This window comes from Squalius cephalus (assembly GCF_949319135.1).
Source record: "Squalius cephalus genome assembly, chromosome: 1".
NCBI lineage: Eukaryota > Metazoa > Chordata > Actinopteri > Cypriniformes > Leuciscidae > Squalius > Squalius cephalus.
Window position 1 is genome coordinate 54,579,765 of NC_137122.1, and position 12,326 is coordinate 54,592,090.

Here is a 12,326-nt window from a genome sequence, read left to right on the forward strand (position 1 = left end):
AACTTCGGGGTTCGGGTATAGTAACCCGAGCACAAAAAGAACTACAAAATTCGACTGCTTTACGGCATACGTCACTTCCCCCACCACTTCCTGAAATTCGGACGTGAGAGGCCCACCAGCGTTTGTTTTCCGGCTTTTGTGCGTATGTTTTGTTAGCCTGACTACGTCAGACTTCCTACTTCCGCTCAATTTCATTTCGCTCCTGTAGTCAGTCTGAGATAGCAGCGTATCTTTCAGTTTTCCACCGGCCTGAAAACAACCGGGCCAATCAACGAACAGAGGGCGGGCTGAGAGCCATGATGTAGATGCTGATTGTACCGTGGATGCGTAGATTTTTACTTCACATAATCTGCAAAAGTCGCGCACAGCCATGTTCACTCCGGTATTTCGCTCGATGGTTTTGTTTTCGCATCATACATGTGTTTACAGTGGAAGTTAGATGCAGCTGAGCATGCGCATAACACATGCCATAACCAAACGTTATGTGATTGGCTTACGGGTAACCAATGATTTTAAACTTCAGACAAGCGCCCCCACCCCCCCCGCGCGAGAGAAAACACTTCTCTATTATGCCATTCCAGACTCTATCTACGAAGCAAAGTGAAGTAGCAGAGTCTGGCATTACCAGGCTAATGTTTTGTCATGGCCAACGCAGCAACGGACAAAAAAAAAGTCAGAAGTAAGCCTATGTCTAAACGGCGTGTACAAGTTTGGTAGGGGCCACATTCTTGCAAGTAAATAATACATGATTAGATGGACAAAATCATCTTTTAGGCTAAGTAGCCTAATGACTGCAGGCTGATAGTCATGTTTGTTTATTTATTTTTCTGGTGAAAGTGTCTTGCCTCAGGCTATAATGCAAATCGACTTTTCAACTTTGCAGATTCATCTATGGTAGCTTGATATTATAATATTGACGATATATGGCTATTACCCACCACAAAAACATTGAATTGAATTAGCATTCTATAAAACAGTAGCCAATAGGCCACTATAATGACGCTGGCTTGTAAACGTGAGCTACGCAATCTTTTGGCGTGTGAAAAAAAAAAAAAAATTGAAATGAAATTATATTCATATGACATGCTGAAATATATGCCACTGTACCTGGGATGAAGACATTTCACACGCAACACAGGCAGTCTGCCAAAGACGTGAGAACTCCTTCTGCAGAGTTCGGGGTAATGGCTTGTCAACAAATGCACGTGTATCCCCTGGTGTAACCATGACAGATTTTACGACAGTAGTAGAAGACAATACTGTTTCCCAATACTGAAGACAATACTGTAGGGGGACCCCGAGAGCAAAAGTTACTTGGTGTTGCTTTAATGAAATGAAAGGCCACTTAAGTGCACTTAAAGAGAGTCAACTTTCATGACTGTTTCATGAGTACACTTTATAAAGTAGCCTACACTTTTTTATAATGTAATATTAAAAGTTTTACTTTAATGTACATTTTAATAATAATTAATATTTCAATTTAACTCAGTAGAATTATGAAATTACATTATATACTTAAATCTTACTTAAGTGGGTCAAAAAGTCACTCTTAAGTTCCGCTAATTGCTTTATATTTACATTTAAACCATAGGTTCTCAAAGTGCGCCCCGCAGAAACATTTCTGGCGGCCCGCGATAACATCTGATAACATCTGTAAAACTGTTAAAACTGTAGGCTACATTGCTTTGAAAAAATGAATCTCCGTTTAGTGGTGTTTAGCGGCATCTATAGGCATAAGCGGTAATTACAGGTGTGGTCCGACCGATCGCATGTGACAAGTGACTTAATGACAAGCTTATTATAGCCGCGTTTCCATTACCTTTCAAATTTTTCACGGCGCGAACACTTGCATTTTCCTATCAACAGTGGAAACAACTTAAAATACTCAATCATTTCTGGTACAGAAAATAATAATACATTATTCGCAACTACTTTTATTTGTGTAAACTCATAATAACAAAAAAACGTTGTGCTTTTGTAAAATAAAACAAAACAATCAGTAGACGCACTTTCATGATCTCCGTGAACTGGAGCGCGAGAACTGAAACAAAATATATATGTAGGGTAAAGCTTGAAATGTCCACTGTTGTGATGTCATCCAAGAACAACACCTCTCTTTTAGTTTTCTTTAGTTTTATTGAACTCAGGTCTGCATGTCAAATCACTCTCATCCCGTTCCTCGTTTCTCTTTCTAACTTCCTAACTCTCTCTCTTGTCACTTCTCGCGATAACTCACGCACTATACTACATCCCTTCCTTTGTTAATCTTTAAGTTTAAAACTTAAAACAACCTATCTACTAATTAAGTAAACTAAAAAGTTTAACTAAGTAAATTAAGTTCTTCTCTTCAAGCTAAACACAGAAGACAGTATGTACTAAATAACAGTACGTAACTAAATAATTACTTCAAGTGACCATATCCTTAAACTTAGCTGGTCTCTTCACAACACGACCACTTCTAGTCGTTAACGGCTTCTCCAAAGGAACAGTCTCTGGCAACTTTGACATTTCTTTCTGCTCTTGCTCACTCTTCACTTGTTCACTTTGCAGATGTGGGCTAACCCTCTCCTCCTCAAGCTCAGGAACAGGTGAATCCACGGACAACGACGCATGTCTCATGTGTTTAACATTTCTTTTGACCAAAGATCCATCTTCTGTATTCACAAGTTCAAATGAGCTGTCTGACGTTTTGCTCAGAAGGACATACCTAGCACCTTTTCACGAGTTCACACTTACATATAATTTTGAAGGGGTAAAGTTAAATGCGTATTTGGCGTGCTGTCCGGAGGGAGGGCTCCGAGCTCGGAGTTCGGCCTGAACCCAGAGTACTCCCCCCGTATGTAAGTGTTTAGGACTAGAAGCGTGGAGAAGGGGTGGTGGAGGGATGCTGCAAAAACTGTCAATGAAATGAGGTGAGACTGCTGAGTATATATACACCTCTTACCATTGATTGCTGAGTGCTCTCCACTTGTGTTAATTATCTGAACGTGCTCCTCCCGAACCTTGTTAATAAAACGTCATTTCACGAGTTCACACTTACATATAATTTTGAAGAGGTAAAGTTAAATGCGTATTTGGCGTGCTGTCCGGAGGGAGGGCTCCGAGCTCGGAGTTCGGCCCGAACCCAGAGTACTCCCCCCAAAGGCTAAAGAGCAGAGGACAGCCGCCGGACTAAAGAACCCCCAAATGAGTGCCGAGTTTGGCGGGCTGGCATCTCAAGAAGGGGCCTGGATGCTTGACCGGGGAGGCCCGTAATGGTGGCTCACTGCCTGGACTGACGGCCCCTGTTGGTCTGCGAACGGGGAGCAGTTTGTAGTTTACAGTGACCGATCGGGAGGATTTGCGCTTTTCCGCTAAGCCCAAATGCTCGCTGGACAGAGAAGAAACAGAAAGGAGGAAAAATGAGTGCTTGCCCGAGAGATTTTCTCACACTGCATCCGCAGTGAGACCAAATGCTCGCTGGATGAAAGAGAAAACGTAAGTGCTCTACCGGGAAAGTTCTCACTCCGTCCGCTGTGAGACCAATGCTCGCTGGACGGAAAGAAAAAGCGGAAAAATGAGCGCTTGCCCGGGAGATTTTCTCACACTGCATCGCTGGATGAAAGAGAAAACGTAAGTGCTCTACCGGGAAAGTTCTCACTCCGTCCGCTGTGAGACCAATGCTCGCTGGACAGAAAGAGGAAACAGGAAAATGAGTGCTTGCCCAGGAGATTTCTCACACTGCATCGCTGGATGAAAGAGAAAACGTAAGTGCTCTACCGGGAAAGTTCTCACTCCGTCCGCTGTGAGACCAATGCTCGCTGGACAGAAAGAGGAGACAGGAAAGAGGAGAGTTTATTTTTTTTTTTACTCGATGAGGATTTGGTGAGCTTTTTTAATGTGGAACCGGTTGGTCCTGATATAGCTTTGGAAAGCATTGGAGGACCATCTCCCAAGGGCTTGAATCTACTGTTGGGAGAGGCCTTTTTGGGCTGCTGAAGTTGCTGCCCCGATGCGGAATGAGTGACTTGAAAAATTCTTTGCTGGAATGCCTGACTGTTGGAGAACAGATTTGAGGTGTTTCTGGAACCAAAAACGTGTCACGGGTTTTTTGGATTCATCTAAAAACAGGGGTTCTAGAGGAGATTTAGCCTGAGAACTTCTCCATTGCAGATATGCCAGAATTGACTGGTATGGTTGGATTTGCGAAGCGAGGTTAAAAATGTAGATGAAATGACCTTTTTTGGTTTGGTCAGTCTTACTTTGTTTGATCAAATATGAAATGGTTTCGCCATCTAGTACTGACAAGTCTGAGATGGTGGGATGGATTTTTGGGTCAAATTTGGAAGTGATGGCGAGTTCCGAGCATCTAAGAAAACCAAAAAAAAGCTAAGATAAACATGGCGTCGAGTGTGCGAGCGGTATCGAGGGGCTGGTAGCCTGTGCGGAGGGCGTGAATACATTTGGTGAGAATGTCTAGCGTTATAGGTTGCCTGGCGTCGGGACGGGTAGGCTGGGATTTTTGAATCCCTTTGATCAGGAGGGAGGTTTGTGAATTGTTTATCTCGGAGGAAGGAGCGCCGTACATCAATTTATGGAAAAACTGGATGCCGCTCAAATACCCTTTGATGGACCCGACTTGTAGGCCCTTAAAGATATGAAGGTAGGAGATAAAAGAGGTGATTGAAAGAAGAGAAAAATCAGGGAAAGGCAAGTTATGAGAGACATGGAATGTTTTAAAAGATCTCCAAGCAGTAACATAGGATTGAAGGGTCCTGGGAGATACTGCTTGGAGGATAGTGTCGAGTGATGCGTCAAGCAGGGGTTTTAGCGGGTGGGTTACGGGAATATTAGTTCTGAATAGCGAGGAACTGGAGTTGGGGATTGATCCGCCTCTGGAGCCAGCATCCTGAATTTCTGAGAGGATCTGAGCGCGGATGGATTGGGAAACTGGTGGGGGTTCCATGGCAACTGCGTTGGACGGCACGGGCATCGGAGTGGCTGTGAAGAGAGAATATGGTGATTTAGTTTGGATGGTAGAGCTGGGAAGGGTATAATCCGGGGCTGCGAATGTCAGCGGTGCCCTTGCAATCGGAAGACCTGTTGAAGATTGAAAAGGAAAGTTAGTAGGAGGATGTGAGGGATGATAGAAAGCACTGTGAGCTTGGGCTGCCAGCGGAGGCGGGCCTGCGCTCGTTTGAGTTACTGCAGCTGCAGGCCACTGGAAATGGGCGGGGTTGTAACCTGTTGGGCACATGGCGACCCCATGGCGAAATCTGGAGCTTGGCCCAGGCTCGCTGAGGGCCTGTTGCTGCGGCGACTCGATGGCCGAAGCGAGCCGCGTCCTGTGCGGGAAGACGACGGTGGAGACTGGGCAGGCGAATTTTGAGCCCGGTGGGCTTTGCTCTGCCTGTGAGTCGTCTTGGGAGTTGACTGGAGGGAGACGTACAGAGCATACAGCTCCGCTTTACTCATTTTCCTCGAAGCTTGTAAGTCTGAGTTACCCAGCGCTTGCCTCAGACCAGCTACGGTCCATTTCCCGATGGGTGGGATCGTCGGGACGGCCGAGCGGTAGGAGGAAGCTGGGGAAGAAGATGGGAGTCTTGCCGGGGGCGGCGAAGACTGGTCTCGACGTCTTGTTGAGTGCCGGGCTGATCGGGCCGGTGTGCGGCCGCGAGGAGAAGCCGGGGGCTCAAGTGCGACGACCGGCGTAGGAGGGATGACCGTGGGATCGGTGGAGTGCGAAGGTGCATCCCTGGAAATGTTTGCGTCTTCGTTGGAAGAGGAGCTTGATTGTGACATAGCTGCTAGTATGCTGCAAAAACTGTCAATGAAATGAGGTGAGACTGCTGAGTATATATACACCTCTTACCATTGATTGCTGAGTGCTCTCCACTTGTGTTAATTATCTGAACGTGCTCCTCCCGAACCTTGTTAATAAAACGTCATTAAACTTTGAGTCCAACTTTCCCTGCTCCGTATTTGCAACATAGACTACATCTCCCACTTTGAAGGAATGATCCTTTGCTCTGTTTTTTTTTATCTGCATAGTTTTTCATTTTCTCCTTGTACATCTGATGATGTGTCTTGACTTCCTCCGTGATCTGTTCTTGTAACAGGTCCAAGGTTGGTAATTTTGTTCGAATATCTCTAGAAAACATCAAAAATGCAGGTGTTTCTCCCGAAGCACGATGAGGAGTGTCACGATAAGACATCAGAATTTTTGGAAGCTCCGCTTTCCACACTTTATTTTCACACTTGCATGCTCTAAACGCCTTCTTGAGATATCGATGGAATCGTTCAATCTTCCCATTACTCTTAGGATAGTACGGCGAAGCACGTATGTGTTTGATACCTCCATTCTTGAGAAACGCGTCAAACGCTTGACTGACAAACTGTCTGCCATTGTCAGTTACAACTTCTGACGGATAGCCAAAACGAGCAAACATTTTCATCAGTTCTGCTATGACTGATTGTGAGGATATGTCAGCTACCACGACCGCCTCAGGAAAGGAAGAGAAATAATCAATAACAGTCAGAATGTATTCACCTTGAATTGGTCCTACTAAGTCAATTCCCAGCTTTGTCCACGGCCTTGGGGGCAGCTCAAGTGGTTGCAGCGGTTGGTTGTCCTGAAGAGGTTGATTCATTATACATGCTGCACAATCTCGAACTATTCTCTCAACGTCCAAGTCCATGTTGGGCCAGTAAAACTTACACCTTAGGTACTGCTTTGTTCTCACTACACCCTGGTGTGTCTCATGAGCGAGGCCCAACGCCTTTTTTACTACAGAAGAGGGAAGCACAATTCTATTTCCACGAAGTACAAGTCCATCATATAATGACAATTCAGTCGCACACCGCTGATACGGAACTAACACTTCTGGAACTGGATTTGGCCACTGGTTTGCGTGAACTGCTTGAATCAACTGCTGAAGAATTGGATCACGTTCTGTTGCCTCTTTAATCATTTCAATGGTCAGTGCCTGTAAATCATGTGTCTGCACCAGTAACACTTTCTTCACATAATCCTCCACATATTCAGTAGTTTCAGTCATTGGCAAGGGAAGCCTGGATAGAGAATCTGCGACATTTGTCTTACCGACAATGTGCTCTATTTTATAATCATATGGCTGCAATCTCCATCCTAAACGCTGAATACGTGGTGGAAGCAGTGTCGCCTTCTCAGGGTTAAACATGTGAATTAGCGGCTTATGATCAGTCTGTAATGTAAATTTTCCTCCCCACAGATATGTTCTGAAACGTTCAACAGCCCAAACACAGCCAAGAGCTTCACGCTCAATTTGGGAATATCGTCTCTCTGTGGCAGTTAGGGAACGACTTGCATAAGCAACTGGTTTGTTGTGTCCATCGTCTTGCCTTTGAAGCAGAATAGCCCCGAGGCCAACAGGGCTAGCATCGCTCATCACATACGTTGATGCACCAAGTTGAAAATAGGCCAGACAAGGTTCGCTTGTCAGAGCTACTTTCATGCTGTTAAATGATTGTTCAGTCTGAGTTGTCCATTCCCACTGAACATTCTTCCTTGTTAGTCGTCTGAGTGGTTCTGAGATGTTGGCAAAGTTAGGAACAAACTTCATTAGGTATCCACATGTACCCAGAAAAGATCTCAACTGACTTACATTTTGTGGCCTGGGTGCTCCACACACAGCTTCCACTTTCCTGGGATCAGGTTTAATTCCTTCGGAAGTTACTAAATGACCCAGAACCTCTACTTGTTTTAGTCCAAAAGAGCACTTATCTTTGTTCAGTTTAAGTCCTCTTTCCTTGAATCTTTCAAACACTGCTCTCAATCTTTCCTCCAGCTTACTAGCAGTGTCCGCATACACTACAACATCATCCATGTACCAAACTACCCCTGTTAACCCACAAAGTATGGAGTCCATGGCTTTTTGATACGCCTCTGGTGCACTAGAAAGACCAAAAGGAACTTTCCGGAAACGGTAGCACCCTCTATGTGTGATAAAGGTTGTTAGATGTCTTGACTGCTCTGCTAAATCAACCTGCCAAAATCCTTTTCTGGCATCCAACTTGGCAAATAATTTAGCACCTTGCATTGCTTGTAGAATGCTATCAACTGTCGGAACTGGATGCCTTTCCCGAATGACTGCTTTATTGACTTCTCTTAAATCAACACACAGTCTCACCTCTGTAGTGTCTTTCTTTGGTATCAATAATAGATTGGAGATCCATTCTGCACCTTCATTGACCTCCTCTATTATTCCATCTTCGATCATCTTATCTAGCTCTTGATTGACAGCTTCAGTCATGTGATATGGAACTCGTCTTAGTCCTTGTGCTACAGGTGCTATTTTCTCATCCACCGTAACTCTGTGAAAATATCCTGTAATTTGTCCAAGTCCTTTGAAGAGTGACTCATACTCTTTTGTCAGGATGCTGAACCTGTCTGGGGAATTGTCCACTTTGTTCACATCCGACACATGTAAAACTCCTGGCTTAAAACATGCATTCCTCCCCAGCAGTGGTTCTACAATTCCTTTAATCACATAGATGGTGTCTGTTATGGTTCTCTCTTTGTATTTTAAACAAGCTTCAAAGGAACCTTCACATTTGAGTGGATTATCTTGCGCATAAGCAAAAAATCTTTTATTCGTCGGGCACAGAGTGATGCCTTTCTGTTTGAAAATAGTCTTGTACAGTTGTTCACTGATGAAATTTTTCCCACTTCCTGTATCCACAATCATTTTGATTCTTTGGCCTTGCACTTTTACGGTCTCTTTACCTTCTGAATCGATGGAGTAGACGAATTCCTCTGAATCATCCGAATCAAACTCATGCACAGTTCTTATGTGTTTCTCTTTAAATCCTGGCTTGTCTCTCATCTTCTGATCTGCTTCTTTTTTTCTACATGTCCTTGCAAAGTGTCCGACTTTCTTACAATACAAGCATTTAGCTGTCTTTGCTCCACATTCCTTGGAATTGTGCGTGGCCAATCCGCATCTGTGACATTTCCTATCTTTGTCTGCACGCGATTCATCTTTGTTTACTCTCGTTCCTTTTGCATGCGTTTGTTGCGTGCGAGTATGCTGCCTAGTGAAGTGCACTTGACAGTCTTTCAAATTGCTTGATTGCTCCGACAGCATCTTTGACTCTTCTTGTGCTGCCTCGAAGATTCGCGCGATCTTTAATGCTTTTTCCAAAGTTAATCCTTCCTCTTGCAACAATTTGTCACGCAGCCGTTTGTCTACACTCTTTTCTACCAGTTGATCTCTCAGCATATCTGACTCCAAAGCTCCAAACTCGCACGATTTGGCCAACTCTCTCAACGAATTCAAGAATGCATCAACTGTCTCGTCCAACGACTGAGCTCTCTGTCTAAATTTATGACGTTCCATAACGACATTCCTACGAGGAGTGAAGTATGCATCCAACGCAGCCACCGCTCGTTCATATGTATTTTTCTCACCTGGCAGATTGGCAAAAATCCGCTGTACTGGCGCTCCTATACAATGCAGCAATGTGGCTCTTTTCACTTTATCCTCTGCTTCTGTTAATCCGCTCGCTATTTCAAAGAAAGTGTACGACTCTCTCCACATCTTATACTCCGTGTATAAATCCACAACTCCGAGGTTAAGTGGTCCTGGCGGTGTTAACTGTGCAGTGGCCATGGCGACTTTTCTTCAGGTCAGTCTAACGAGAGTACAGATTTCCCTTATTATCCTCGTCGCCAATTGTTGTGATGTCATTGTAACGGGGTATGTTGTTATGGGAAGAAGGAGGCGGGAACCGGCGAACATTTAAAGACTTTTAATAATAAAAATAAAACAAATACAAAATGAAAGTAAAAGCCAGCAGCCCCTCACGGACGACTGCTGGCCACACAAAACAGAAACAACACATCAAATAAAACTCTTGTTCCTCTCTCCCTCTTCACTGTCGTCGCTCCTCCTTTATGCTTCCGCTCCTCCGTGAGAGATGCGAGACCGGTGCGTCGCGCACGTGTCGCTCATTATCAATCGTGCCACCGGCCTCGCGCCGTCCTCCCACGGCCCTCGACCTCGTCGTGCTCGCCACATACCCCCATCGCCCCTCGCAGGCCGGGGGGCACCCACGAGACTGCGCTTACTCCCCCTCCCCCCCTCCCCGGGGGGACCGATCACGGCGGCTGCGGTACCTGGGCTGGAGGTATGGATAGACGAGGTGAGGGAAAAGGAGACGGAAGCACGAGGAGCGACAGAGACGAGAGAGGGGAGAGAGAAAAAAAAAAAAAATTCTTGATCCGGTTCCCGGACACACTGCCGCTCGGTCCTCAACCGGCTGAGAGTCACTCGCGGTGCCATGCGATGGTACTGGACATTCGTTGGGGGACGACTCAACGCTCTTCCGCCTCCTGGCGGCCGGCGGTGACTCCTCCTGTCGAGGGCAGCCGGCAGCGAGTTTCCCGTTCCCTGCTCCGCCCCCATCATGGCCGACGGCAACAGGCTCCGGCCCACGGCGAACGGGAGCGACTCCTCCGCTCCCTCTTGGACGGCAGCCACCCCTCCTCGACCCAGGAGCACGGTGTCGAGCTCTCCGTCCCACCAGATCTTCCATCGCTCCAGCACCATCGCCTCGGGCAGCAATCGGCGGCCGTCGCTCCCTCGTGCTGCCCGACCTCCTCAGCACCGCGATCCCCCCCAGCAGCGAGGGCTCTCCGACAGCGTGTCACTCCTTCTTCCCGGGTTTCGGCACCAATGTAACGGGGTATGTTGTTATGGGAAGAAGGAGGCGGGAACCGGCGAACATTTAAAGACTTTTAATAATAAAAATAAAACAAATACAAAATGAAAGTAAAAGCCAGCAGCCCCTCACGGACGACTGCTGGCCACACAAAACAGAAACAACACATCAAATAAAACTCAGGCCTGTTCCTCTCTCCCTCTTCACTGTCGTCGCTCCTCCTTTATGCTTCCGCTCCTCCGTGAGAGATGCGAGACCGGTGCGTCGCGCACGTGTCGCTCATTATCAATCGCGCCACCGGCCTCGCGCCGTCCTCCCACGGCCCTCGACCTCGTCGTGCTCGCCACAGTCATCCAAGAACAACACCTCTCTTTTAGTTTTCTTTAGTTTTATTGAACTCAGGTCTGCATGTCAAATCACTCTCATCCCGTTCCTCGTTTCTCTTTCTAACTTCCTAACTCTCTCTCTCGTCACTTCTCGCGATAACTCACGCACTATACTACATCCACTTTTAAAGTCCGCGTGAACCGGAAGTTGCAAACGACTTTTCTCCAGTGTTGTGACGTATTTCCCAGTGAAACGGAATATTGAACAGAGGGCAGGGTTTTACTCTAGCGCTCCTCCTCCTCTCCATCTCTGCTCATAACAGACTAACGGTTTGAGGGGAGTGGTTAAGCGTTTCACAACCCAAGTCCTCAAACCTACGTCATCAGGGAAGGTCCTCCAATGCAGAGGGGAGGGGCATTTTCAGATTTTGATTAAAGATTACGAAGCCAAAAATTTTTTTGGTGTGGATTGACTTGCATGGATGAATTGTTCACCACAAAACGATCAATTTAGGCAAACAAAGTAAATATGGTCAATTTTGATTTCATGTGGACTTTAAACAAAGAAACTCGAATCGAAAGCTAATACCTTCTGATGTTATCCGTATGAAAGGTGCATTTCTCTCTAAAAGCGCATCTGCTTAACAGCGGAGATGGAGATATGTTTTTAGCCGACACTTAGAAAACAATAGTTTATTAATAAATAATTAAAATGCCTCGCTGTTTTTTCAGACACATTTATTATCATTATTCTATAACTCACCTTTCTGTGGGCTGTGGTTCCAGAGACAGGGAAAAATATAAATTCCAGGTTCTAATTTGGCCTTAGAAAACCAGTAAAATCGACATGTTTTCCATATTAATTTGTGAATATTTTAAAAACAAAAATCTGAAAATTCGTCGATATTTACTTTTTTGCGCAGCAGTTGGTGTAGCCAGTTCAAATTAAAATGTTGGTGTTCAACTTTGCGTTTTAAAAAGACAACAACCGTTCATTTTTCGTTTTTCAATTACGGGTTAAAAAGATAGATAGGCCTAATAATAGCGCAAAACATTTGCGCAAATCTTTAATAATGGAAACGCGACTGACAGGCAATTATATATATGAATGATGATGATGACTTGTTTGGTAAGCTTCTATTTTAAAAGTCTCTCTCTCTCTCTCTCTCTCTCTATCTCTCTCTCTCTCTCTCTCTCTCTCTCTCTCTCTCTCTCTCTCTCTCTCTCTCTCTCTCTCTCTCTCTGTCCGGTTTTCCTGTGGTGCTTTGGTAGCTGGAATTGCCCCTGAATAAGCTGATAAGAAGCAAGGCACACTGAGGC

The 12,326-nt window shown here is 45.4% G+C and overlaps 1 protein-coding gene across 1 annotated transcript in view; it reads left to right on the forward strand.

The window, feature by feature from the left end:
- LOC307171704 (uncharacterized protein) overlaps window positions 1–12,326 on the forward strand; it is a gene marked incomplete at its 3' end in the record, with an annotated part of 28,624 nt that overhangs the window by 1,094 nt on the left and 15,204 nt on the right. The window lies entirely within an intron of this gene.